At 43.0% G+C, this 27,735-nt stretch overlaps 1 long non-coding RNA gene across 1 annotated transcript in view; it reads right to left on the bottom strand.

Moving 5' to 3' along the window:
• LOC107053584 overlaps window positions 1–27,735 on the bottom strand; it is a 123,407-nt gene that overhangs the window by 79,007 nt on the left and 16,665 nt on the right. Inside the window, exons 3-8 of the long non-coding RNA XR_005860114.1 lie at window positions 19,150–19,309; window positions 18,448–19,035; window positions 17,593–17,732; window positions 14,270–14,371; window positions 13,263–13,344; window positions 9,102–9,252 (exon numbers count right to left, since the gene is read on the bottom strand). This is a non-coding gene — a long non-coding RNA (uncharacterized LOC107053584). The remainder of the gene's footprint in view (window positions 1–9,101; window positions 9,253–13,262; window positions 13,345–14,269; window positions 14,372–17,592; window positions 17,733–18,447; window positions 19,036–19,149; window positions 19,310–27,735) is intronic.

Below are 27,735 nucleotides of genomic sequence, written 5' to 3'. Positions count from 1 at the left end.
TGTAGCTGCCCCAAGCTCCCCAACTTCCTCAGTACGGCTACTTGGGCTGAGAAGTAGACAACAGCAGCTTCAGTGACTGCAGCAATGCCCTGCAGCAGTTTCTTGGTTGAACACCTATTCCACAGTGCCAGAAAGGAGGGAGATGCTTGTGAGAACCCAGAGAGACCAGCCAGAAAAGACAGCACTGGGCAGGAAGATCAAAGAGTTGGACTCAGATTTTAGACTAGTTACGGATGTCCTGCATGACCCTGGCCAGTTTCTTACTCTAAGATGTGTCCTGATTTATTAGATTTAATTCAGAGCTGTGCAGCTACGGGACAAGCATTTGTTGTGTTTGGTAAAGAAGAGTGGTGCTTTGACTGTGGCCTGCCAGGGAGCTAAGTACTCCTCTGGTGAGGTTATAGAATCATTGAACATCCCGAGTTGGAAGAGACCCATAAGGATCATTGAGTCCAACACCTGGCTCTACTCAGGACCAACCAAAAATCAGACCAGGTTGTCAGAACGCAGCCCAAGGGAAGTTGACACTGCTGCATATTCTAGTCTAGACATCTCACAAATATTTGTCCTCACCTGGGGTTTGGTTTAGCATTAGAAACAGTTAACATACAACTAGGACCTAGTGAATATCAGAGTGGAAGCTCACATTAGACTTAGGAACCCTGGAAACACAGCCTTTGACAAAATAGCTTTCACTGGATGTGAAGCTTAGAGATAGGATCACTTTGTCTAACTGAATCCAAAACAATGGTGTATGCAATAAGGAAAGACTCCAAAAAGGGTGAACACGAGATACCATGCAGTTAATGGTCCATCAGGCCCCATCTGCACAGCACTGAGGATTGGAGGGGCTTTTCTGGCATGGCCATCCAACACCTCCCCAGCAAGCACACGTGTCTGCAGGATAGTTAAAATGCATGGTACCGCAGAGCTGGCGAGTGCTGCCACTGCAACCTCACCAAGATGAAAAAGATGTATAACAGGATTTGCATTCCTTTCCAGACTGACTGCTGCAAGCAAACATTTCAGCACTTATTTGTTACCAATATTATTAGAAGTCCCAACCCATTTCCTGGCTGGGGCATGTTTCCTCGAGGGGACTGAAGTCACCTGTCACTTTCTTTCTCATGTTACTTAATCGTTTTAGTCCAAGCAGTAAGCTGCCAATCATATTTAATATTTAGTCACCTTGAATGCATTGCTACTGATTAAATAGACTTCTATTTCAGTAAACAACTGATGAGAGAATACTTACAGCTTCATTATAATTATTCCAGCAGATATTAGAGCATTATTCATATGCAACTCCAAAGAATATTTAGGTCTTCTCCTATTTATTTCACAAACAACGTATTAATTGCTACCATATTAGCAGAGCTATCAGTACTAATTGGATAATACCCCTTCGAAGATTTTTCCTATAGCAACCTCTTTTGCTTGCATGTTTTTAATGCATCCCTGGTATTTAGGATCTCTGTTGATTTCCCACAAAGAAATGTACTCTTATAACTTTATCAGCTCTGCACCTATACACACTTTCTGGTTGGGTTTGTTTGTAATACAGTGAAAGCAAGCAGCCCCTACAAGAAGCAGAATCATTGAGTCATAGAATCAGAATGACTTGGGTTGGAAGAGACCTCAAAGATCATCTAGTTCCAACTCTCCTGCCATGGGCAGGGTTGCCAACCACTAAATCAGGCACCAGGTCAGGTTGTCCAGGAGAAGACGATGGTAGAACTACGTCTGTACCATGATTCACGGCAGAGGCTTGAAGAATTCAGGACTGCTGAGATTCCCAATGGCCTTATCCATGATACATCCCCTACCCTGAGAAAAACATGTCCCCAAGGGCTTGAAGGCTCCTTTTGAAACGACCTTGAAAAGATCATTAAGAAAACCAAGCTCATTGTTAGTAGACTTAAACTTTGATTTCACTTCTGGAAGCGTTGAAAAACACTGCTGCAGAAGCAGATTGGAGCTAGGTGGCAAGTTTGGGTAAATCATGTCATAGAATCATAGAATCTCAAGGTTGGAAAGGACCTATAAGATCAGCTAGTCCAACCGACCATGTGTAGTCTAACCTTTACGTGTTTCATAAAGGTCTTTGCACACTACTGGTAAATTCATTGAATGGTTTTTTTTACAGAACAGGAAAGGGGAAAAAGAAACTGCAGAAAAGTAAAGATGTTCTGTGTCACCATCAGCTATGCAGGATCTTCAGGCCTTGTTTCTAGAAGGAGGGTTTTGTTTAGAAACTCAGCAAGGGCCATTTTTTCAAAGGAACAGATAATACATGTGTTTGTTTCGCTTCAGTGAGAGAAAATGAGAAATTGCTGCTTCAGGTTGACCCAAACATTTCTCCTTGTTTCTTCCCACCCACTCACCTCCTCTCCTTCCTCCCTCAGTTTTTCAGTTTGACCACTGAACTGAAAAATTAATTATTCTTACAGCTCTATTAAAGGACGACTTATGCCAGGCTGCTTACAGACAGTCTAGCTGATGTATAATAAGTATCTTCATTTCTTACTTATTTTCCCCTTTCTTTTAACATCTATCCCCTCCTTTGTTATTTTTAAACAAAATCCTTTCAAAGTGCTCAAGTGCACATAGGGTGCCATGGGTTGTACATTAAGCAAATATGTACTAGAATAAAATAAAACGTGAGCCTTAGAAACACCAGTAATAACGATGACAAAGTTGAACTGGAATGGTAAAATTGTCTCTTCACAGTCAGAATTCAGTGTTACACACAGAATCCTCAGGCACACGTGGCCAATGCTGTGCACAGTGATGATTTTCTACCCAGGAAGACAACCAAAATGCAAAAACCCAACCTGCACACATCTGGCGAAGAGGAGCAGCACAGAAGCAAAGCGTGAGCGGTGTTTATATTGCTGCCTATTTCTTCTGCTGCTTTGCGATTGTGCCTCCACGTTCTGGGGGGTTCCAGAGATCCAGGATCACCTCTGCAGGAAGCAACAGCCCAACTTTGTGCAGTTCCAGACTTGGGGCTGTTTTCATTTGCAAGAAACAGCAAAATCTGGGCAATGAGAACACAAAAGAGAAGGTCTCATGGCAGAAATTTCAGAGCATAAGCAACAGCTTGGTGGGAAAATACAGATGTTCTGTGAAAGCAGGATAGGGTCCAGATAAGATCCAGATGCTGGGATAAAAGCGATGGCTTCTTCCCTTTGTAGCTCCACCAGATCTTCCTGAGCCCTCAGGACTGTTTGCTAACCCTGCTTTCATCTTGTGTAAATCATTCAGGTGGATAGGGAGCACCTGGCTTGAAGAAGCAGAATAGGGCAATCAGCTGAATTAGTATTAGCTTTGGTCACTCCCTGCTAGGGTTAATTAAGCCCACTTCCTCAGCTACAGAGCTTGGAAAATAGAGAGAGGGCAGAATTTCAGCCTGGGCAGAGCAACCACATGGCTGTCAAGCCTGTGCTCTTCTTTTCCTTCCGTCCCTCTGTTTGGGTCCACTGAAGACTTTATGTCCAACTACCAGCCAGCAAGGCTGCAGCTTTCACTGCAGGTTGTAAAAGCAAAGATGAAATAGCTGCAAGTAGATATGAGGTGTTCTTGATCTATGGGATTTTATGCAGGGAGTGCACTTCTACACGAGATCATATAAAGCCTCCAGGTGTATTTGCATCACATCATAAGACATTAGATTGACTCAGAAGAATCGATAGAGAGCAACCACACGCAAAGGCTTGCATTGCTGCAGGAGACAGAAATGCCCACAGATCCCATCAGCTCCTCCTTGCTTAGCCAGAGTATCACTGCCCATCATCTCAAAACACAGATCAGGTAAGTCACATTACTACGCAACTTATTACATCCTCTAAAGCAGTATTTCAGGCTGTACAATATACGCACTATTCTTAAACTTCTATTTTCCTCTCTTTTTTTTTCTCTGCACAGCTATATGGAAACATTCCTTTCTAGCCCAGCCAAGAGAGTAGGCAGGAACAAGCATTAAAATGCTCAGAACATCTTAAAGAACAGAGCTGGGGATTTTTCTTGTTGTTTCATAACTTTGCTTTAATCAACTTTTTATCCATTGACTCACTTGCAAGTTCCAACCAATATAATTAGCACTATCTAAATTAGTTATCACTCAAAATTACTTCCTTCTTCGAAAAAACAGTTTTATTTTAAAATTATAGGTGTTGCCATAGGCTATGCCAGAACTATATGCATGGGCACATTTTAAGTAGATAATATTTTTAATCCTAATTAAAAAAATATTCCTCCATCCATAATATGTTAAGATTTGTGAATGACCTTATTTTCGTTTTGATAGACACACGGTAACAATCAACCTCTTCTCATTCATATACATCCTCTGCACCTTCCATTGAAATATTGTCTTGTTCAGCTAAGCTCTTATATAAACTGAATGCACATTTTTCATTGTCGGGTCTGTTCTCATTTCATTGCACACTTGCTATGGAGCAGAGAAGGTAACATTTTCAGAGGGTGCCTATTACAGAACTGTTATTTACACACTGCCCTCAGCTGCAAGGCTGTGCTTTCAGTAGGTGCCAAACACCATCAGTTCCTCTTGATTTCAGTGGAAAGTTCAAGTGTTCAGTACATCTGGTAAAACATCAGGCAGCTTGTAGCAGAATGGAGGTGCAGATGCCAAATCACCTGGCTGTGGCTGCAGACCCAGGGTTCGAGTTCGGATGGGACCAAACCGGGTAGTCAAAGATTTGCATTTCAAAAGGACCAAAGTGAGAAGTCCACAAGGAGTCCACAACGGGCTGCCCAGGGAGTGGTGGGGTCACTGTCCCCTGGAGATGCTCCAGAACTGTGGAGATGTGGCACTGAGGGACACGGGCAGTGGGCATGGTGGGAGTGGGCTGGGGTTGGGCTTGGAGATCTTTTCCAACCTTAGTGACTCTGTGACTCTTTGGAAATGCTGACCCTGGTGGAAAGCTTCAGGCACCCAAGTTCAGAAATGCTGCCTGGAGTTTTTATACATCCTTGCATTGCACAAGCCATTGGGAGGCACGCAATCTCAACACTGCTGCAAGGAAAGAGGATTTAGTTGTTGATTTTTTATCATAGATCAACATGAAAGTGGCGAGCCACTTCTTTGCAGCCCCAGGGACAAATCTTGACATAGCTGACAGTGAGCCAGACATACATGGTATTCTTGGACCCCAAGGGGAGGAAAAGTTCCAGGAAGAGTTTACAGGCTAAGAATGACAATGGCTCTTCAGATGTCCCATTTCCCCATGGCAGGATCTCCTGGTGACTGGGGAATGCTCACCGTGGCATTTTTTGCTGGGAGGGATTTGAGAACAACCAGCATGGCACCAGCTATTTATGCCTTGTTTAGGGAACGAAACATGGGATAGGGAGGTGGAGAATGGAGAAAATCCAAGCACCGACTCCTTCAGACAGCGACAAAGAAGAGGAAGAAACACAGGATGGAGGATATGTGAGGAGACCACATAGGCAGCCAGTGGGCACATGGCTGGGAGGTTGGCTGCACTGCCCCACGTTGGAAAGCATCAGCCCTATTAAAAAGGCCACTTCAGCTCTCACACTCCAAGGACTTTTAATGCTATCTATGGCGCTTGAGCCAGCTTTCTCATTCACAATAACAACGCTCATCACAAGCTACCCCTTCCACACATCCACCTTCAGTCCCACTCCCTCCCTCTCTCCCAGTTTTATGCCACAGGAGTAAAGAACTGGGGGTGGGAGGTGCAGCAGGAATCAAAGCGACCTTATCATTTACACGTATCACTTGAAATTTGGTAAAGAGAAAGCTGAATAATTTCCCACAACCTGAGGGCAGCACTATCTTTCATCCTGACTTGTTCTGCTATTTACAAGAAAAACCTGCATAATTACCAGAGCAAATGCCACGTCACAGCCTGCACCTGCTATAAGTAAGATAGAGAACATGTTTCTGAAAGTAATAATTAAATAAAGCCACCCATCAATCAGCCTCGTGTAGTTTTGTAGCTTCTGTGGGCTTTAGAAGGAGCAAAGCAATGTATTTGTGCAATGAGCTTTCCCCCCACATTTTTAATGGCAATTATTGCATGTAAACTAGCTTTTGTAAGAACGGCGAAGCAGATGGATGCGGTCTGAAAAAAGAAATAGGCAAATACACCCACTGGAAAATCAAAAAGATAAGAATGCAAAGTCACTGTGTGTGTAGTTGCCTGTGTGCTATGAAATGGTTCTTTTTAGACTCTGCATCTGAATATTCCCAATGGAAATGTTATTATAAAAGACAACAGGTTGTTCCAGCGGAACTGATCAAAAAGTGTGATTGCGTTTTCAGGCACGGTCCCATGATGGGTCTGACAATCCTGAGCTAAAGAATTATTTTTACCCAGCAGCTATCTCTCTAGTTGAAGAGCCATCCGAGAAGAGACAGAAGTGCTTGAAATTCTGGGAAGCAGTGAGAGGGTACGTGTGTGAGGAGAGGAGTGACTGCGGGGAAGCATCTTCTCTTCTGTTTTTGTTTCTCCTTTGAGCTTGCTAATACTGCTGCCACTCTTGGCAAGCACAGCGTCCCTTCCATACTGCATTCAGAGAGACAATTCAGGTTCTCTCTGGGGCTGTAGTAGGTTTATGATGCAAAAATTCATCCCAGCCCAAGCCAAGGGTACAGACGGGTGATGGACCTTTCCGTGGATGATACAAAGGCTTGAAGTCTGGGCTCTGACCCCTAGACATTCCCCACATCTGTCCACGTGCCTCGTTTCACATCTCTCATTACCTGTTTTCCCCTCTATCAAACTGGCCTCTATGTACGTATATTCTTTTTACATTGTGTCTTAGCATACGACTAGGATGAGCGACTGGATGGGACATTTATCCTGTGTCACCACCAGAGAGGGCCATATGTCACTGGTTCTCCACCAATGAACAAATTCACAGCACTAAGTCATGCCACGTGACAATTTTGGAAGGTTGTATGCAAGTTAGGAATAGGAGGACTGAGCATGTGGAGGGCTCTACTTTCCATTAAAGATTTGCTGACAAAGAATCTGTTGGCAGTCAGTGGATTAATAGATGTTTCCATGAGCAAGCTATGAATTCCTACAGAGTTGAGCAAGGCAATGATCCCAGCTCATGAGACCACTGAGCACTTTGAGCCATACAATTCTTAGTTTTCCCAACTTGTGATGCTTAAAATTTTACTAAAATGGTCCAGCCTCTGCCCAGTGTATTAAAAACAGTTGCCAGTACTGTTTTAATTCATTACCTCCAGAGACCTCTCAGAAGCAGTTCTTTCCACTTTGGAAACCCTTGCTTACGAACAAGCAAATACCCAAATCCTGCCTTCAAAATGCTAATGACAGCTTTTATTGCCAATTAAGCATTTATAAAGTGCTGAAGAATCCATTCTTGGAACACAGTATAGCTAAGAAACATGTGCGAAAACACACCATATCCTAAACAGGAGGCAACAGAAATGATTCAGGAAAAAAATCCCAACAGATCACTCTTAGAGGCAAACAGACCTCAAGAAATACCCTCCATAATCGACACTCTTCAGACAGCAAGGAAATGACTTCTAGGAAGGATTTACTTCCTTCCCTTTTCAGCAGCATAGCTATTAGGAAACTCTTCCTGAGGTTTGCAGTGGTTTCTACTTAAAGAGTAATTTATTGACATTCCTAAGAGAGAAAGCTTTAATTCACAAAATATTATTCATCAAAACGCTACAAAAATGGCAGTTTTATTCTGATCCTAATCTATAAAGCTTTTTGTCTATCTTTAAAGCTATGGTTATCTTGAAGTGCTTAGTCTCATATTCATTGCTTTTATAATTGGACAACATAGAACAATGGGAGATTTACTAGTTTATTAAGAACCAAAATGAATGTAATCCAATATCACCCTTTGTTGAAAGCCACCTACAAAAGAATTGCACGAGGATGTGAAATGAATAATCTTTCTTGGTTTTCTCCTCTTGAAAGTGCCTTTATAGTGCCTTTCCAGAGCATAATAAATGGCAATATGTTATGGAAAATTACTACAAGTCTTCCCAGGTAAACAAGTTCAGTACATTTTTGGGAACTGGTGCAGCTTGTTTCTAATAAATGTTCCCACAGAGGAATTCATTTTTGGAATGATGTGGATGAAAAGGGATTAAAAAAGAAAGACATGAAACCGACAGACAGCAATATGGTCGTTCAACCTAAACTCCACTGGCTATTTCTCATCATTAAAGATGGACTTGTGAGTGGAACAATGTTTCTGAAGTGGGAAACTAAAAGTCATACAACAGAAAGTAGGAAAATTCAGCACCAGGAAGAGACACTGGAGAGAATTAAATTGGCAATATCTATACCATCCTCTGTATGATTACCAGTCTTTTAAAAATCTATTGAATATACAACGTTGAGGAGGATTGAAATCTTTAAGGATAAGAGCACTAAAAAAATAGGAATGGTGTGTCCCAGTGATGTGTCTGACTCAAACAAAGGGATTTTTATGTATTCTCACCATTGACAGAACAAATTTTTCAAGTCCTGCATCCTGTTTAAGTTGCGATATAAATGGAAAAGGCTGAAAAAATAAAATCATACATTCAGTTTTGGGTAAAAATGTGCTTTTTTTTTCTGCAGTGGGCTCATAAAATGTCCTTCACTTCTTCACTTCCTTGACCTCTGGAAGCCTGATTCAAATCAGAGGAGCAGCTGTCTATTGCAATGCCCTACTATTGTTCAGCTATGACTTTAATTACAATATTTTCTTCTCAGGCCCTAGAAGTGCTTTTGCAAAGAAAGAAAATGCCCACTGTGCTCATTCCACAGTCAGAGAAACTGAGGCCAAAAACAACAGAAAGTTACTTGCCCTGATAAACCATACCCTGAGACCAGATCAATACGAACTGTTAGGAATCACTGTTCCCTGATAGAAGGAAAGGTCGGTTCTGTGAAACGAGCAGTTTCTGAGCTTTACACCAGGACAAGTAATAAATATATCAAACCACTTCAAAAAGACCTTCAGACAGGTATTGAGAGCTTCAGGGAGGAAACCAGAAAGCATTAATAGTAATAAGGTAATTATGTTTCATTTATGGTTTTTGCCATGGTTCCAACTGCTACTCTTACCTCATTCTCCCATGCTGTGAGCTTATAGTCTTTGCATCTCCTAGGCTGACATACGAGATGCTGGTGTCCCAAAGAGAGAAACCTCTAGTTCCGGAAGGCAGGGTTTGCTTGTCTACCTCCAGGAGGGACTGTGCTGTGCATCACTGGAAAGCTAGGAAAAAACACAGGAAAGGCTCAGCATGCAGACTGTAAAGCTCAGCTTCTCCTTCCCCACAGCTAGTACTGCAAATAAGCCCCCACTGTCACCAGACCCAGGCACTGAAATCCTTCCCATGGTGAAACTCAGGAGCAACACGCTGGATTGGTGCCGAAGACTCTGCCAACCTCAGCCGTAACTGAAAAACTGATCCTAAGGGAACCTGCATGCATTTACACGTTGGCCTGTCCCAAATGCACCTCAAAGAGTGCATCACTTCAAGATTCCTCGGGAAGATCACTTCTAAGATCATTGGTAAAGTCAAACATTTCTGGTTGGCTGAAAGAATAAATAAACATTGTCAATTTCCCTGCTTTGTTGCAGTTAATGGCAGGGCAGGACCTCAATTGTTTCTATCCTCAGGACTTGTATGCTCCTCTGCTTTTCCCCATAGATGCTTTTTTATAAAGAGTTAAAAAAAAAAAAAAAAAGAAGTAATGAATAAATTGAAAAAAATGCTTGTAGACCCAAAAGAAAGAATGCATCTATTATAAAATAAAATCTCTTTTAGCAGCTATTAGAATGCATTAAAAATATTCACAGGACTCTCCCCTCCAGTTATGTTGCAAAAGCCATGCAAATAATAATTGTGGGAAAGTGCACTACAGTGACAGTCAATATTGTACTTCCCAAGCTAGTACTCATTATTCTTTATGGAACTCATGCATTTTGTGAAAGATCAAAAGATTTACATATCATATGGAGTGCTTTAGGGAGTGACTTGCTGTGCACTTTAAATGCACAATGTTCCACAGCCATTTAAATACAGATTTCATTTCTCTCTTCTGTGCGATATTAAATCTGAAAGAGGAGAGGGAGAGTGACGAAGTCAACTTGGGTACCTTTGTTCACATCATGAAATACAGTTTTAATTTGGTTCCGATATAGAAGTTTAATATTTTTATGGGATGTTATTGAATAATCTGCTAGGCTCAGCACTGGCCTTTGCACAGGAAAGAGATGAAAGAAATCAATTTTTTTTTATGAGCACTGCAGGCAAAATCAGCTGCTCTTCCATGCCCAGGAGGAAGGGATGGACTTCTCTGCAGCCTCCCCACTGCTCACCTGGTCTAAGCTTATGGGTGTAGGAAGAAAGAAGGAACTGCAACCTATTTCCTTACAGGGGGAAAGAGGGAAAACGCTGGTATTTCTCTGCTGTTCTAGACTACAAGAGGAGCAACAGCATTGCTCGAGTGCCCTTGGGTGAGCCACTGCACGCAGCCTGCTACATGGAGACAAAAAAAACACATTTTTACCTTGCCAGGATGTTGTGAGGATAAAGAAATACATTAAGGACAGCTGAATGGTCAGTTACTATGGTAATACAGCCACATGGCAGTGCAGAGGGGCTCTGAGGCCATATTTGCCATGCCTACATTCTGCTCTACACATCCACGCTGCCGAGACCTGGATGTGCCTTGCCCTTCTGCAAGAGCACTGAGCAACACCTCTCTTACCTCTCTACACCTCCTTCTGCTATTTACAGATATGGATGGAATCGCCCTGAGCCTCTTCTCACAGCAGAGCTGCTCCAGACCCTTGGTGGCCCTACGCTGGGCTCTCTCCATCATGCCTGGGTCTCTTTTGCACTGGGGACCCAGAACTGGACACAGTCCCCCAGGTGTGGCCTCACCAGATCTGAGTAGATGGGAAGGATCACCTCCCTTGATCTGCTGGTGATCCTTTGCTCAGTACAGTCCAGTTTACCTTCAGCCTTCAAAGCATCAAGGGCACACTGCTGGCTCCTGTTCTACTTGGTGTCCGCCACGACTCCAGGTCCTATCCTGCAGAGCTTTTTCCCAGCTGGGTGGTCACAGCATGTACAGGTGCCTGGGTTTGTTCCTCCCCTGGTACCCAAGGAAAGGGTTAAGGGGACAACTGTCTGTTATTCAGGGTCTACTCCAGCAACAGGAAACCTAGGCACTATCTGGCAAGTCTACCCACACTAGCAAGGTCATGAAAACGTATCCCTGCTTCTCCTATGAAGAAGGAAAAGAAATCCTTCTGAACAAGTAATTAGCCCTTTATTTTTATGGAACAACAGGAAGGTTTTCATGAATAGGAAATCTACCCAATTTGTTTGCTTCTGGTACATTCTGCATTATTTTCCAAATGAAGTGAATGAAAAACCTCTTTAATGAAGCATAACTATGTTGTGATTAAGGCTTATTCTGTCTAAATATTGACTCAGATAACATTTTCTCAGGACGAACAGACCATAACCCATGAATCTGTCATCAAAGCCAGGAAGATTAATAGGAAAGATGCATTTTCTGGTTGTCTGGAGAAAAGTTTGATGTGGCCAAGGCAACAGCCAGAGACTTTTCTCATTATTCGTGAGATCCAGCCAGCAAGTTTTCAAGAAGCTATAGTTTTCTTGATCCATAGAACATTTGAAAGCTCAGGGACCAAGTGGCTCTTTCCTTTGCTCTCTGGTTAGTACAGAGACAAGAAGAGAGCTGCAGGATTTCTATAAGATGACCCCATTGTCTTGGAGCAAAGATGGACTCTTGCAAGCCCTACTGAAGTACTACTGCTTGCTAGCTCTTTGACCTGCACCTGCAGGCAAAATCAGAATAAGTCAGGCATTCAGTTATTGATCCTGGCCTAAACCATCCAGAAGAGGAACAGGTTGATGAGTGCTTGGGAAAAGAAAGGTCTAATGGGAAAAAGAGGTGTTTGGAATGTTAGCTCAAAGAAGAACAGTCAGTTCTCCTGGACACATTTGGGTTTCTGCCCATTTGTATGGTGCAACATTTTCTCCTTCTCATTCAAAAAGCAAAAGTTTGTTTTTCTTTAATAAATGAGATTTATTATTGAGAAAGACCATGTTGCAAAGGAAAGCGTGTGAAAGATTTTCATTTTAACCGTTTAACCTTAGATCAGATAGCATTCTGTCTTGATAAAATCTAACAACAGGAATGAATCCATGCACCACACAACATGTAATGAGAGAAGGCACAGAAAACATGTAGAAAACTGCAAAAAAACACAGACAACAAAGCTGCAGGGAGGGACACCAACCAGCCCACTGCCTAACAGCAACACCATTCCTGAGACCCCGGACTAAACACACCTTCTGCGAAGCAGCGAACAGAGCATGATGTAGACAAAGAAATTCAGGAACAGGGTTGTTTAGGCTTGAATTCATCCTAGTAGGATGCACTGAATTTCTCTTCTGCAGGTAAAACAGCCGTTGAACCACAGGAGCCTTGTGCCAGGCGGGGGAAGGAACTATTAGAATTCAATTACTTGAGATTTCATTGTTCATTTTGGCTTTCAAAACAAGAAGAAACTTACTGTTGGGCGTACCTCTAGGGTCTGTAGTGGACAGTGGATGGATTTACAGTATGGCCTTCTTACAGGGAAAGGAGAAGAGGAAAGGGGCAGAGAAAAGGGGCAGGGCTGGTTCTACATTCCTTGGGCACTTGAGGGACAAGATGATTATCAAAAACAGATTGTTGTTATTTTACAACTCCTCTTCTTTTTTCTCTCAATTCCTCATCTATAAAAAGAGTGCTCTTAAATCATGAAAGGTTTTCTTTGAAGAGAGAAATTCTCCTTCCAGCTGTGAGCTCTCTCATTCCTCAGTGGATATCGCCAGTGCAATGGATGGTACATAAACACTCCAGAATAGACATGAAACATTCAGAGAGTTTCCCATAGTGTTTTGCCATTCTATCTCTGCCTTAACAGCCCAACTTTCAAATTTCAGCCCCATTCCCACTGCAAACTTCCCAAAGCCAAGCTCTGCAGTTCCAGGGGTTTCAAGATGGGCAGGTAGGAGTAGCATGCAGGTTAGCAAATTGTTTGTAAAAGGTAAAATTATGGGGAAAAAAGAAAAAAAGAAAAAAAAAAGGAAAAGGAAAAGGAAAACAAAAAGAGGAGAGAGAAAAAAAAACAAGCCAGCACATCTCACAAACCAGTGGCCAAAAGAACTTTACAGCGATGCTTTGTCTTCTTACCAACTGCAGATCCCAGCCTTCATTTTGGGCTCTGCACTGTAATACCGGGCTTTCCTTTGCATGCCACAGATGTGGAAAGGAGCTAGAAATGAAAAACAAAAACAACCCAGAAACATAAAGACTGAAATTAAAGTGGAAGTGCAGCGGGAGCATGGCAGTAGTGGTGTTAATGCTGAAATATTCCCTGGGAGTACGAGCTGGCAAATGTAGTGGACACCCAGATATTTGAAATGCAGCCAAATAATTTGGCACATCTCTAACTGGCACAAAGCAGTCTTGGTAGAGCTTCCTACTGCTGCTGGCACCTTTACAGCTGTCTTTCTTCATCTTGCTCTGCCCACTGCAACAGCTACTCAACAGGTGTTTCCACAGACACAGTGTGTTTGGCAGCGGTAACCCTTCAGTACTATCGCTGGAATACATTTTTCTCCCTCTCAACAGCACCGCTCGGGTCCGTTGCCCAGAGGCCGGCATGGCAACGGGCACAGCTGACCAACTGGATTTGGGAAAAGAGGGCTGAATGTTCGGGTGGCCAGATGTACAAGTCGGCAAGGCGGTCAGAGAACGTCAATGCTTTGCGTGGCCCTGGGAAGCCGGGGTGATATTTTGCTGGTTTATCTGGAACCCATCCGGCAGATCACCCAGGGCTTCCCTGCTTTCTGTGCCCTTGCCCCAGGACTTCTCAATCCTACATCTGTTTTCTTCATTTCAAACAAGTCCTCAAAGTTTTGGGCTTCCTGGCTGTGATTTTTTTCACAAGGATAGAGTGTTTGCTCAGATCATGGTGGATTTTCTTTGCCTGACCCTACTCAGCCTTCGGTCCAGATGCACACAGAGAGGAAGACAGATTTACTCCAGGGTTTGAGCAATCCTGGCAACTAGAATATGTCAAGACACAAAGCACCCAGAGAGGCTCAGGGGTGAGGCACTTGGGAGCAGAGTTCATGCAAACAATAAAACTAGCAATTGTGGTTAATCATGTCTTGTTTTCTTCATTTTGAGCTTACCTCTATAGCTCCTTGGCCGTGAAACAGCCTTTTCACACACGCCAAAGAAGTCTTCCTCCATGTGCAGTCCATGGCTTGCTGGATGCCATCTTCTTTAGGCTTCTAATCATAAATACGAGAGAAACAATGCTGAATATTTTTCTCACAGGGATCTGTGCAATGTCACAAAATAAGATTAAAAAAATGTCTTTTACTGATGTATATACAGATGTACACACACATGAAAACATAAGTACAACCATGATGGTTCAGCTCAAAGGTCCATTAGTCACATTCTTCTCTGCCAATCGCTGCAGAAAGCAAATGGCTGAGGATGAGCTGATGAATAACAGAATCATTAAGGTTGGAAAAGATCTCCAGGATGCCAACCTCATCACACCCCCACCATGCCCAATGACCACATCCCTCAGTGCCACATCTCCACAGTTGTTGAACACCTCCAGGGATGGTGAACCTACCACCTCCCTGGGCAGCCCAAACCAGACTAGCACCCAAATCGTGTGTTTTCCCAGTGAATAAAAATTTGCAGCTGAGAAGCTTTGAAACATTAAGCACAAAGTTCCTTTTAAGACCTCAAATGTTGGGTTCCCCCCCATGAATTTATCTACTTGTGTTTTGAACCTATGCTAGTTCATAGCATCCATCAGATCCTGCAGTAAGGAGTTCCACCACTTAACAGCACTGTGTCTGAACAACCACTTCCTTCTGTTTATTCTGAACCTGTCACCTAAGAGTTTAATTGGGTGCCCCCAAGTCTCAGAAGAGAGATGGTATAACGAGTTCCTGTCACCCTGATTCCACAGCAATCATGATTTCACAGGCACGTTCTGCCTCTTTCCACCTCTTTCTACAAAGTGATTGACATGGAACTTCAGAAATACAAGCATGAAGGTGTCCCAGTGGACCCGTATTCCCTTCCCTTTCTAGGACATCTCATCTCTTGCAAGAGTCAGAGTGAGATTCGAACCTATATTTATCTGTCTATCAGTAGACGTGCACTTTAAGCCACAGCAAGGACAATTAAAAAGCATTTCATGTGGTCTCTGCCACAGAATAAAACAGTTCATTATATCTTTGTCCGGAGCACTGTAAGCACTCACTTTCTGATTAGGACCAGAAGGCCGCAAGGCTGTTAAAGCCCTCTTTCCACTCTCCCCAATGTTGCCATTAATATGTAAAAGCTTAAGCTTGCTAAAGGGATTATTTCCCATCCTATCTGATTGTAAACTGGCATTTCAATGATTACATGTATCTTTTTGTCATTTTCTCGTAAAACATCTTATTCTTGAACAGCATAATTGGCCTCTTACTAATGTTTAATGAATGATTAAATCAGCATAAATGCAACATACAGCTCTACACGGAAAGCATGTTTGCAACCTCCAGAGCCACAGAAATGTATTTTTGCAGTATAGGTTTTAAATCCTTATAATTTTCTAATTATGGTCTTTCTGGTATATTTCACATTAAATACACAGAAAAGTAAATGTGAATTTTCCTGTATGAGCTCAGAAGCAATTCAGTCACTTATCTTTTTTTTTTTTTTTTTTTTTTTGCAATTTCTAACCTACATATTAACAACACCTCTGTGGTTTTCATTTAAGTACAAGAAATAATCTCCCCAAATTAAAAGCCAATTAAAATCACATAATTGCAGAGCTCAGGCAGACAAGTCCTTGTAGAGATGGCCACGCACAGGACACTTCTTTACACTGACACACTGCATTAACCAGCCCTAGAACGACTGTGGGTAAGGAGGCCAAGTGAAATGAAGCAAGAATCATCTATCTGGGTGGAAAGAGAGGTAGAAAGGTACTTCTTCAAAGGTGCTGAAGGGAGAAACATGGGAAGATACAAATTCCTTTTGCTGAAGTGCAGTCCTATGTCATGGCAGATACAGCCCAGAGAGCTGGGGAAGCATCACTGACCCTCCCACTCCAGGGCCATGGTAGAGCAGCGTGCCTCGTTCAGTGGGTAGGGGAGATGGGAATTTCAGTCTTCCAAGAGAAGACAGAAAAACATTCAGCTTTCCCTGTAGAAATATGGCAGAGAAGTAAGTACAGCAAGGCAAGGAAGCCTATTCAGACAGAAAACTGGCATCAGCATGAGAATATATCAAAACAGGCCAAGTTGTTTCAGGCCAGAAGTTGCAGCTCCCAGGCACCAAGGTCCTGAAGCAGCACTTTGACAAGCGCTGCAGGGACAAGAAAATGGACAGGTTTTAAAGGGAAGCTGGATGTGAATATGAAGGGGAATTGGGGATCAGTTTTCCCTTCAAAACTACTCTCTGCATCACTCAGAAACAAAACCACAGAGTCTGTCAAAAAGCATAATTCTTGTTTAGTAGATTTGCCAACTTGCTTGGGTTGTACAACTCTTCTAACGAGGCCGAAGACATTGAGCTATGCCAATGAGCTCAACACTGAGCCCTTCAGCATCCTTCAGGCCCATTCCACATGCCATGCACTTTGTTCTTCTCTAATTCCATTTAGAGAACATCAGATTACAACTACGGTTTTTGTGAGGCTGTTGAGGTTCATGAGAGGCAAAGTCCATCAGGTGGATCCATCAAAGCCTGAAGTCGTGTTTGAGTGTAACACTACTGCAAGGTTATCCTTCTAAACACTGCTGCCTGGACTTTCAGCTGAGTTCTGTATGAGTACCTGCCCACAAGTCATTGAACAGGAGTTAACTTATGCCAGGAAAGGTTTGTGAATGCTTACGCAGGCAAAAAGTGGTACCAGCATGTTCAAATTAAATGAACAAAGGCAATGAAGAATCACCACTGTTTATTATGTTGTGATGATTCAGTTAAAAACAGGCATTGGACAATGCAAGCCAGCCAACAGCCTGGAAATCTTCCCATCTCTCTCTGGACTTCTACCCAAGAAGCATCTGTAGAAATGAGGTTTTTTTATCCAACCAGTCCAGCGTTGTGCTCATACAAATGGCTTTTCCCTCCTGCTTCCCAACTGCTGTAACTATTCCTCGTGCATTTTGGTCTATGGTCTGATAATCCACTGCTCCTGTGTGAAATCAGGAGTTGGACTCCATGATCCTTATGGGTTCCTTCCAACTCAGACTGTTCTACGATTTGTTTGGCATCACTCCCTCTTTCTGACCGTTACACAGTCCGTGACCTTGTCCATGGAGCCCTGGTAGGATGAACTGTGCCTGACTTCCTGATGCACTGTGTTACCCATGAACCTCTTCATTGTCTCCATCTGCCTCTGAACTCCCAAAGGAGTAAAGAACAAGATACTCGAGAGGTGTGTTTTGGTGACAAACACAAACAAAACAGCTACAATATCTCCTTGAGATACCTCAGTGTCCTATGGAAGGAATTTTGGCCTTTCAAAAAAAGGCATTCCCAGCCCTCACAGCTCAGCACTGTGTGCCGTGGTTGCCTGAAGGACCGCTCTGCAATTGTCCAGGACATGCTGAGTGTCCAAGGAGGATGTTCCTGGGAAAATACAAGGTGTAGAATTAGAGTTGAATATCTGAATAACAAGCTTTCCAGCCTAATTGGTGTAAGATTCTTTACTTGTGTTTTGTACATTCAAATAAGCCAATCTTGTATTTTAGAAAATAATGGTGATTAAAAAAGAAACAATCACGCAGTGTCAAACTCCTTCAAGCATACACTGATCTGTCACTAAGGAAATCCTCATGAGACGTGTCTGAGGGCTTCACATGAACCATAACAGAATCTACTAAGCTGCTCTGTTTGCACTCTCTGCCACAGTACAGTGGTTTCAGTCAACACAGATACCTGGAGACAACTGTCTTCAAACACTGTTTATTGAGCAAACATCCACCACACAGCTCAAAACACAAAGAAAGAGAAGGGGAAAAGATGGGCGAGTCCTCCTGTGAATGTGACTCAGAAGGGATGCACACCAGCCAAGGACACCAAAGAGTCAATGGGACACAACTGAACCTGATGCTCTTTGTGCAAAATTATTCAATATTCAGAGTCAGAGAGAAAACAGCTCTTACCTGCATGTATTATTTGGCAGATCTGAAGGAGTACTTAGATTCTTATACAGAGCAAAACAGTTTTTGCAAAACCATAGAGAGACTGAACTCAAAACACAGTCCAACACAACTACTATCTTTCAGTCACTACGAACAATTAATCATACCTTGACAGACCTGACTCCCAGTTTGGTACCTACCTTATTCTACACTTTCTTCCAAACTGCCTCATGCCCATGAGGACATTCTTGGTATGCATCTTGTACTTTGCCACCATTCCAAATCTCTTCTCCATGCTCTGAAGTCCAAATTGATTGACAGCTGCCAGACTGTTGGGCCACTGTAGTTGATGTCAACCATGTTGGCCAAACTTGTTCCCATCTCTTCATGACCCTCTCTGCTCCTGCGCCAAGATTTTCAGCTCCATGGGGCAGGCAGTACCTATACAAAAGCACCCTGTGCCAGGCTTCTGATTTTGAGAGCCTGCAACATTATATTTAGGTATAAAGGTGGAGCTCAGCTTGAGTCCCTTCCTATTTCCAACGTTACAGCTTAATAGGACTGCTTTGCTCTTGGCTCATTCTTCATCCCTTTTCCTTACGTATCTCAACCACAGATCTGCTCACATCACGTGGAAGTGTTATGTTTTCTGGCCCTGAGAGCAGAAAGCCACGTCATCAGGCAATTTCTCAGTCTTTAACCGTCGTGTTTTAGTTTCTGAATAACTCCCAGTCCATAGCTATTCACTCACAGCACTTCTACGAGAGGACACGCTGATGCTGTCAACGCTACAAAAGCAGATGAAAGACACAGAGAGAGGCTAAGAGATCACATGGACGTATTCTGAGCATTTTTCAAGAGGGTTACATGCCTATGTGTATCTGACAGACTAAGTGACTTACCTGGAGAGATGCATGGCATGGTAAAGCCCTCCTCTGGAAATCTCAGTTCTCCCATTGCTCTTCTGTTCAAAATGAACAGCAGAGCAGACAAAAAGACTGAAAATAGAGTCCAGATTATACGAAGTGGGACGTCAGAAATAGGACTACGAAAGGGAAGGGTCTGTGGAGAAACGCAGAGATGAGAATGAATCAGAAAGGGAAATATGGAACATTTAAACTCAGGCGCTTTCAGAAAAACACTGAAACCTCTCTGAGTTTACCTACATAACATTGGCCAAAGGCTCTGCAACCGGAGAGAAAAATGCAGCAGAAAGATCAGACAAGGTAATGCGTCATGAAAGAGGACAGTAACACCAACATATTATTCTCCACTGGTCTTCAGGAAGAAGAGAAACCTGGACAAGATGCTGGCATGTTGAGAGGAAGGCTTGGCACTGCCTCTCCTCACCACCCGGCTGGGGACACCGTTGAGTTGGGGTGCATGTGGGACAACTTTGTGCTGCTCTTTCCTTCCTTTATTTAAGAATAAGACTTATTTTCTGGGGTTTGTTTAGTTTTAAATCAACATCAACAGAAAAAAAAAAAAACACCAAAACCACTTACCTGTGCCTCCAGTGAAAGGAAAACTTTCCCTGCCAGGATAAAGTGGAGGTGGTAGAAATGAGGATATTCAAACAAAGAAACCAGGAGTGATCATTACCCCATCGCAGGAGCACAGAGGGAAAGGGGAGAGAGAAATGGAACAGCAGCAGTGAGAAATACACATACATATTCAGCCCCTTTGTCAAAAAACCTTGTGCTGCAGCATTTCAATTAACAAAGTAGGATGGTTTACCTGATAAAATGCTCCCTGTGTGAGTGTAATTACATATTTATGCCCCACAGAGATTTTTTAATTTCTCTTCAGTTTGTTTGCCTTGAAAGTATTTGTCACTGGAAACATTCTTGATGTGTAATTTTAAGGCAGGGTTGGCCAAATGTGCGGTTTGTTTTCATTTTAGATTTACTTCACTGAAGAGGGACTGGAAGATAATGCATATTTTCAGTGCAAAGAAAAGAAAATCAATAAGAAAGGTGATACATCAAAGAGCAGCAGAACAAAAATTACAAAAAAAAAAAAAACCCCACTCAAGTGCTGCTTCAGAATTTTCCACTGTCCTTTTTTCTTGCATTGTGTTCTCCGATGCTCAAAATAGCTTACTGTTCTGCCACTTTCATTCTGTCCCCACTCCCCACACACGCCTCTTGTGCTGTCAGTGCAGCTGCAATGACTGCGTGGCTCCTTTGGGGCGTTTCCTTCTCACCTGCTGAGCCCCATACCCTGAGCCACCCCTGCCTTGGGCTCTTGGTGCTGAGAGGTGGTCATGATGAAGCTCCTGTGATGAGTTCCAGATGTGAGCGAGCCTAAGAGCACAAGGGATGGCACTGCACATAATGGGCTTCAAACTCTGCTCCAAGCACTCTGCTGTGTCAGGGCTTAGCAGAGTTGAACCAGAGGGGTCTCCTTGAGACATGCAGTGGTTCAACCAGTGTTTGAGAAGCCCCCATGGTGCAAACCATTTTAGCATGAGTTATGCTGGTTAACCTCGCAGCTGGGGAAGAAGTTTGAGTGAAATGCTTAGTGGACACGGTGGTGATGAATTGATGGCTGGAACAGATGATCTGAGCGGTCTCTTCCAACCTTAATAATTTGATGATTCTCAGTCTGTGTGGTAACAGGAGATAGAATTGCAGCAGAGTTTTTCCTAATGAGAAGGCAAGCTGTGCTTGAGCATAGGGTAAGATGTCTCACACTTTGTACAGCCCCATGCAACACTGTGCTGAATTTTGCCTAGAATCATAGAATCATTAAGATTGGAGAAGATCTCCCAGATCCCCAAACCCAACCATGCCCACTGAACATGTCCCTCAGTGCTACACCTCCACGGTTCTTGGACTATCTTCTCCAAGGACAGTGACCCACAGAGGGTGGTGACACACTGGAACAGGTTGCCCAAGGAGGCTGTGGATGCCCCATTCCTGGAGGCATTCAAGGCCAGGCTGGATGTGGCTCTGGGCAGCCTGGTCTGCTGGTTGGCGACCCTGCACATAGCAGGGGGTTGAAACTGGATGAGCATTGTGGTCCTTTTCAACCCAGGCCATTCTAGGATTCTATGACCCTTCCACTCCCTGGGCAGACTGTGCCAGGGCATCACCATTTATCCCAAGGATAAATGTTTCTTAATATCCAACCTGAACCTTCCAAGAAACACTCTCATATGACCACAAGCACCCTCAGTTAGATGCACACTTATTACCCATTGCAAGCCCAGCTGTTAGCAGTAGAGCACAGAATCGTAGGGGTTGGAATGGACTGATGCAGCTCCATTCTGCAGCAGGGCTCTGTGAAGAACCATTGCCATCCACTGCTCTTGAAACCCACACCTTCCAAGCTCCCATACACATGAGGTATGCCTCTTGGGACTCTTGGACTTTGATATTCAGCCTGGAGAGACCAAAAAAGACACCTGTTCATTGCCTGTATGACCTGAGATCCCTTCTGGACCCGTGTTTCTGTGATTCCTCACCACTTCTTGCTGTCGGGATAGGTTTTTGTGATGCTGGCAGCTGTTTCCCAGCTGCCAGACTGAAGTCAGACACCACTCAGCTGTTGATACCAATTACTTCTGGCTTGACTGGTCCAGATTATTTGCTCCTGTTGCAAGGAATGAGAACAACTACCCAAAAAAAAAAAAAAAAAAAAAAAAGCCAACCCAAACCAAATAAACAAATAACACAGTTTCTCAAAATGTATCATCTTTCCTTCCCAGCTCTGAAAGGTAGCACTGCAGGACTCATTACCCTCCCCAGCCCTATGTTTCAGCAAAGTAAAATGCTGCTAGAATCCTCCAGCTCCAACTCTGCTGCATCCTGCTCCTGTGCCCACATTTCTCTTTGGATTTCCCATCTTCCTTTTTACCCTTTTGCCACAGAACCACAGACCACCTATCATGCAGTCTATGCCATTGCTGGGTATATCCGAGTGCATGAAAATCTCCTGAAGGATACTGGATTCTGTGAGCGGTTCGCACACAACTTCGCACGATATCTTGGAAATATCTGCTTTTTTAAGCTATATGGTAATGCACACTGTGCATCTGAGATTAGAATATGGCCCTGAGGAACAACACGCTCTTCTCTCTTTACAGCTGACAAGGCACAGCTTATTTTTATGAGCTCTTCATTTTCAAGAGATTTGACTCCATTGTTTGGCAACCACTGTTTCAAGGCAAATCTCCAAGATGGCTCCACTGTGAGGGTTCCCATTCCTACATTTAGGAGTGCAAGCATTACTGGGTGGTGCTGACCCGGTCTGCGTGCCCAGCTGGGAGCTGAGCATTTCCAAACCTGGTAGGAAGACCTCAGCCTTCCACCTTCCTGAGTTCTGTTCCCATAGCATCTACTTTCTACTTTGTAATAGTCCTCCACCAACCTCCTGCTCCTGTTGACATCCCAGAGCACTCCTGGGAGTGGACCCAGCACCCACAGACCACTACACAAAGGGAAAGGGCTTTCACAGGTGGGGTTTTGATCGTTCCTTGAGGCTCCTCTGTTTTCATTACCCAAGAGCTCAATACAAATCTTGTCCTTTCTCTTAAACCCCAATGTACATTAATAAATAAATAAATAAATAAGAAAGGGAAATTAAGTATCTGTTTTAGGCTAGCTTTATGGAATATCAGGAACAGGTCACTCCTACAGGCCTGGTTTGCACCTCATTACAGCTGGACTAGATGATCTTAGTGGTCTTTTCCAACCTTAATGATTCTGTGAACCTACCTTGCCTCAAAAAAAAAGTTGATATATCCATCTTCTCTCCTTCTGTAGAACCACTGCCTTTAAACTGCATCACTGACACCTGTGCCCAGGTATCAAATGAGAACAAACACAGCAGAAATAAGGCAGTGTCAAGAAACCACTCCAAATGGGCACATCAGCACCCAGGGGAGCAGCCTGAGAGCCCCAGGATGGTGTGGATTTGGACTGCCATATTCAATGTGTTTCCATAGAGTCTAACATTCTCCTGGCCTGACCCTGCCCCCACCTCTGCTCTGACACAACAACAGCAGCAACAATAATGAATTAAGATCTGCCTGCAGTAGATGTGGCCATTTCGTTTTGGCAGTGCAAACGTTGCTAAGTGAAAGCACGTCTTTCTGAACTGCCTTGCTCATGGGAACCATTTAATCATTATAGAGCAATTATAGAGGTCTTTATTCATTTGTTCCTTAAGTCCTCATTCAGGAAAACCTGTTTCAATGGGAACTGTGCCTGAAAGAGACTCATCAAAACCTGACCAGGAAATGGCCAGTAAGAGCAACCTATTTCCAAGAGAGAAAAACTCATACATTACATCCATAATGGGTAACTTCTTCTGAATACACCCTATTGAAGTGTGTTATGTTCATTAAACTCCATTTGGAGAAGAAGGGTAACCTTCCAGTTAACACAGTTTCTATGGGCTTGTGAGTGCCAGGTTCTGTTCCTGGGTTTGACACAGACTCCCCCCATGACCACGGTCACACCACTTGGTAATTTAACCTTGGATTTAGCAAAATTGGTAACAAATCAGGACAGCAGAAAGCTTCAGTTAAATTCTATTTGAGGACTGCAGCTCTTGCTTTCTCCTCTGCAAAACAGAACAGATCACTTCTCCTGTCTATATTTTTCCCCCTTTTCTTTCTGCTCACATCTTGAGGCAGTGCAAGTCTTTGATTTTGTGCAAGCCCAGTGCACTGCACAATGTGTCTTTGATGGGGGCTGTGCTGTAACACAGAGTTATAATACTAATTGTTATCGATACAAGCAAACAGTGCTGTGCTTTTGTGGCAAATGTCCACTAGGAGCTTGACTGAGACCAGCAACATTTCACTGGGGACTTAAGCCCCATTTGAACTTCTCTCCCAAAGCAAGTGTTTACAAACACGACTTAGTCCCTATTTGAACAGCGCTTTGAAGATGTAAAGTACTAAATTGTGTATCTGCATGTATGAGACACAGAGAGAATGCGTAATTTCATTCTGCATTCAGGGAACATAAGATTTCCTTTTTTCCCCTCTTTTTTTTTGGAAGGAAGTTTACTGCTGAGACCACTGGAGAAAATGCAAATGCACAGACTGTTTGTTAAGGCTCCAGGAGAGAAAGCCCAGGCAGTCGGTACCACATGTCTTTCTAGGAAAATGGGAAATCATTGTCTTTGAGCGTGTTTGTTCAGCTAAGGAAGGTTTGTGCAGGTTGCACAGAACAGTTTTGGAGGAAATTAAATTTGGGCTGCACTTCCGTATCACTCCTACACCTGCCCAATTCCTTCCATCAGCCCAAGACACCCCAGCCCAGCAGCACTTCTGTAGTGCTCGCCAACACCAGAGCCAAGCTGTGGTGCAATCACCATTTTTTTGTTTGCTTTCATCTGAGAAAGAGGCAACAACTGTATTTCTGCACTCAACAGATTGCCTGTTTTGCACCAGAACCCAGCAGAAAAGCTCCCAACAGCATGAGCAGGAGGCACAAGGACTTTCAAAGTCAAAGTTTAATGGCAACTACTATTGCCTTCGAGGCGAGTTCAAGACAAAATTATACTGTGTTTATATAGGCTGATGTATGTTAATTCTGCTTGTGATTCAAGCTGAACACAGCATACGCCAGGGTTTGGTCCACAAGCTGTGGAGCTACATTAGGGCTTGTTAACTTGGATGCAGCTCCATGCTTAACGTGTCCACAGCTTCCTAACCACAGCTACTCGTATTCAGCTAGGCTGGATAGCAATCACACCTAACAGCACTTCTCTCCACACTTGCCTTCATCTACATGAACTCACTGCTCCACCAAACTGCTGCAGTACAGGACGGTGAAATTAGGTCTTGGAAATGGTAACCCAGGACTCCAAACACGAGCTAAACTCAAGCACAGTTGGGTGTCCTCAGGGAGAGGGAGGCTGAGAGATTTTTTGGCCACAGATAGAAGCTTGGAGGAGAGGCAAAGGCTTTTGAAGAGAAGTCTGGACAGGGAATATAAAGAGGAAATGTGCTGGAATAGGGCACGGGAAGAGAGGTCTGAAAGATTTGGTAGGAAAAGGAGTTGGCCACAGAGCAGCACATTCTGCCCAGCAGAGGCTGCGCTTGATGAAGTTTGGAAGACGTGAATAAATTGGAAGTTTTAACAAAAATCTAATGGATGAGACAGAGACAGCAAGCTAGGGAACAGCAGAAATGAGCAGAAAAAGAAGATATTTTTAGGTAACATGTTTCTCATGAAAGACGATCAAACTGTAGTCAACCAAACTGCTCAGCAAGACAATGCAAGTATTAAAAAAAATAATGCCAAATACCTCCTCTAAACCAACAAATTATTTTGTTTTCCCTTCAAAATATATGACCACATTTCTGTTTTATTCCAGAAAATCAAATTGGAAAACGTTAAAAAAAAAAAAAAAAGAAAAAAAAAAAAGACCTTCAAACCACAATGATACGTAATAGCTGGGACTCAAAGGCCTTTCGTTCTACATAAGGAGATATTTTTTCTACTTGTTGAAATACTGAAAATTAAAAAAGAAAAAGAAATACCAACCCCCTCCTCCCCCCCCCCCCCCCAAAAAAACAAAACCAAAATCCTGCAATTGTAGGATCAAAAGGTATTTTTCCCCCATTTTCAATTATCATCACTGACAGCCCCCTGCCCCCACATCTCAATTATCAGAAAGATTTATCAGCCATTTCCTTGGAAGCACATCCATGAGCAGATATATCATTGTTACAAACCTTTTCCTTCCACAATCGAATCATTTGTTATTAATATATTCCCAGTGCTCCTTCCATAAAGGCTGTGGAGCACAGAGCCTCAGCAGGTGCAAGGCAAGGCGGCTGCCCTTTCTTTATGGTACCATGATAATTTCAATAGAGCTGAAAGCCAGCCAGCTCATTTATACATTAACCTTCTGATGGTGGGATGCAAGGATCAGCAGGTTCCCCTACTGCTCCCCTACAACACAGACATGACGTTGCATCTCCAAGGCACTACCCAACATAGGGTGGGTGGAAGGGCAAAGTTGCTTGGCTGTCCCAGAACATGGTGTTTTGCAGGTGAGCAGGGATTTTCTTGGTTTGTTTTTTTGTTTTGCACCTGTAGAACTTTGTATTAAGCATGCATTTCTAGGAAACATCTCAATGTTCAAATTTGTACAAAATATTTGCTAAGCATCTTTATACAAATAATTTTTTGTTTCAACAACACCAAGAAAGCCCAGTAGGAACCAACACCACAATGTGCTGCAGCTCACACAGTGCCAGAAGTGAACCCTAAATCAGAGTTACAATAGGAAGAGATGATGGAAGAAGCCATAAGGTTTTAAAAGTAACTTACTTATACAGTCAGCATTAGATTCCAGAGATGTGTTTCACCTGCCTGTTACGTAAATGAATACACATACACTCCTCCTTCCACCCAGATCCCTGTTTAGAGCTGTGTTGCTTCTATGGTACATGCAGAAGACATCATTCACCCTGCAGCTTCTTACTTCATTTCAAACAAAGATCTTCTCCTCTCCAGCCATCTCTAAAGTGAATGTACACAGAAGCACTTAATACACATTTACAGGACCCAAAGAAAATGCACTGTACTTATTCTTGTCTTAAGAGGTCAACATTGTGCTTCGGTTTGAGTTCTACTGCTCATGCACACATTCAGCACTGGGAAGAATAAAAAAAGAAAAGCTATCATCTTCAGTAGTGTGATACGTTATTCTTGCTAGTGATATTTTTCCCCCTGTCTGCATTTAAAATGAGTCAGATCTGGATGCAGGAATCCTGCTTGCTGCTTTCTGTGCACACGTGGAACACCGTGTGGGTTTCTGTACAGGTTTTGTGTATGTGCATGCATTATGAATAGATTAATAATGACTTTTTGTTGATTATGAAGTTTTGGTAGATAGAAAGGATAAATGCAGTGCTCTCAAACACAGCAGTTCACTAGGATTAAAATAAAGGCATACCTAAGAACCTACTTAATTAACTCATTTTAAGGAAACAAACTCTTACAAACATCATCCAGAATGAAGATACACCCAGGCATATTTCTTGGAGACCAAAGTTGTAGACAGATGCCAAAGGGAACCAACAACCATTTCCAGTGAGTTACCGACCTAACCTAATCTGTTTAGCTGTGTTTGTAAATTCACAAGGCACCCAACCGCTTATCCAAATACTGCACTTCCATGGATCAGGTCCTAAATTACGATGTGTGTGGCATATTACTTCAAGCACCAGATTTTGTTAGAGATCAGTCCCTCTCCTCATAAACATCTCCTCCTGCAGAGACGGAAGCTTCTGCTCAGAGGCAACGCATCCTCACTAATCCCGATGGAACCTCCATTTAATATGAGCAGCCTTTGTAGTAATTTTATTTTCCATGTGAAAGCAAAAGAAATCAGTAAACCTCCCCAAAAGAGTTTCTTATTTTATCCTTTAGCAAACAGACTTACTCCAGCTAGATATACCACAGAAATAAATGGATATTCAGAATTAACAGTATGACATACTGACACGCATCCTC

The sequence above is a fragment of the Gallus gallus genome, chromosome 5 (genome assembly GCF_016699485.2).
Source record: "Gallus gallus isolate bGalGal1 chromosome 5, bGalGal1.mat.broiler.GRCg7b, whole genome shotgun sequence".
In the NCBI taxonomy this organism is placed as follows: domain Eukaryota; kingdom Metazoa; phylum Chordata; class Aves; order Galliformes; family Phasianidae; genus Gallus; species Gallus gallus.
Note: the sequence above shows the minus strand (reverse complement) of the source record. Positions and strands in the feature narration are given on the sequence as shown.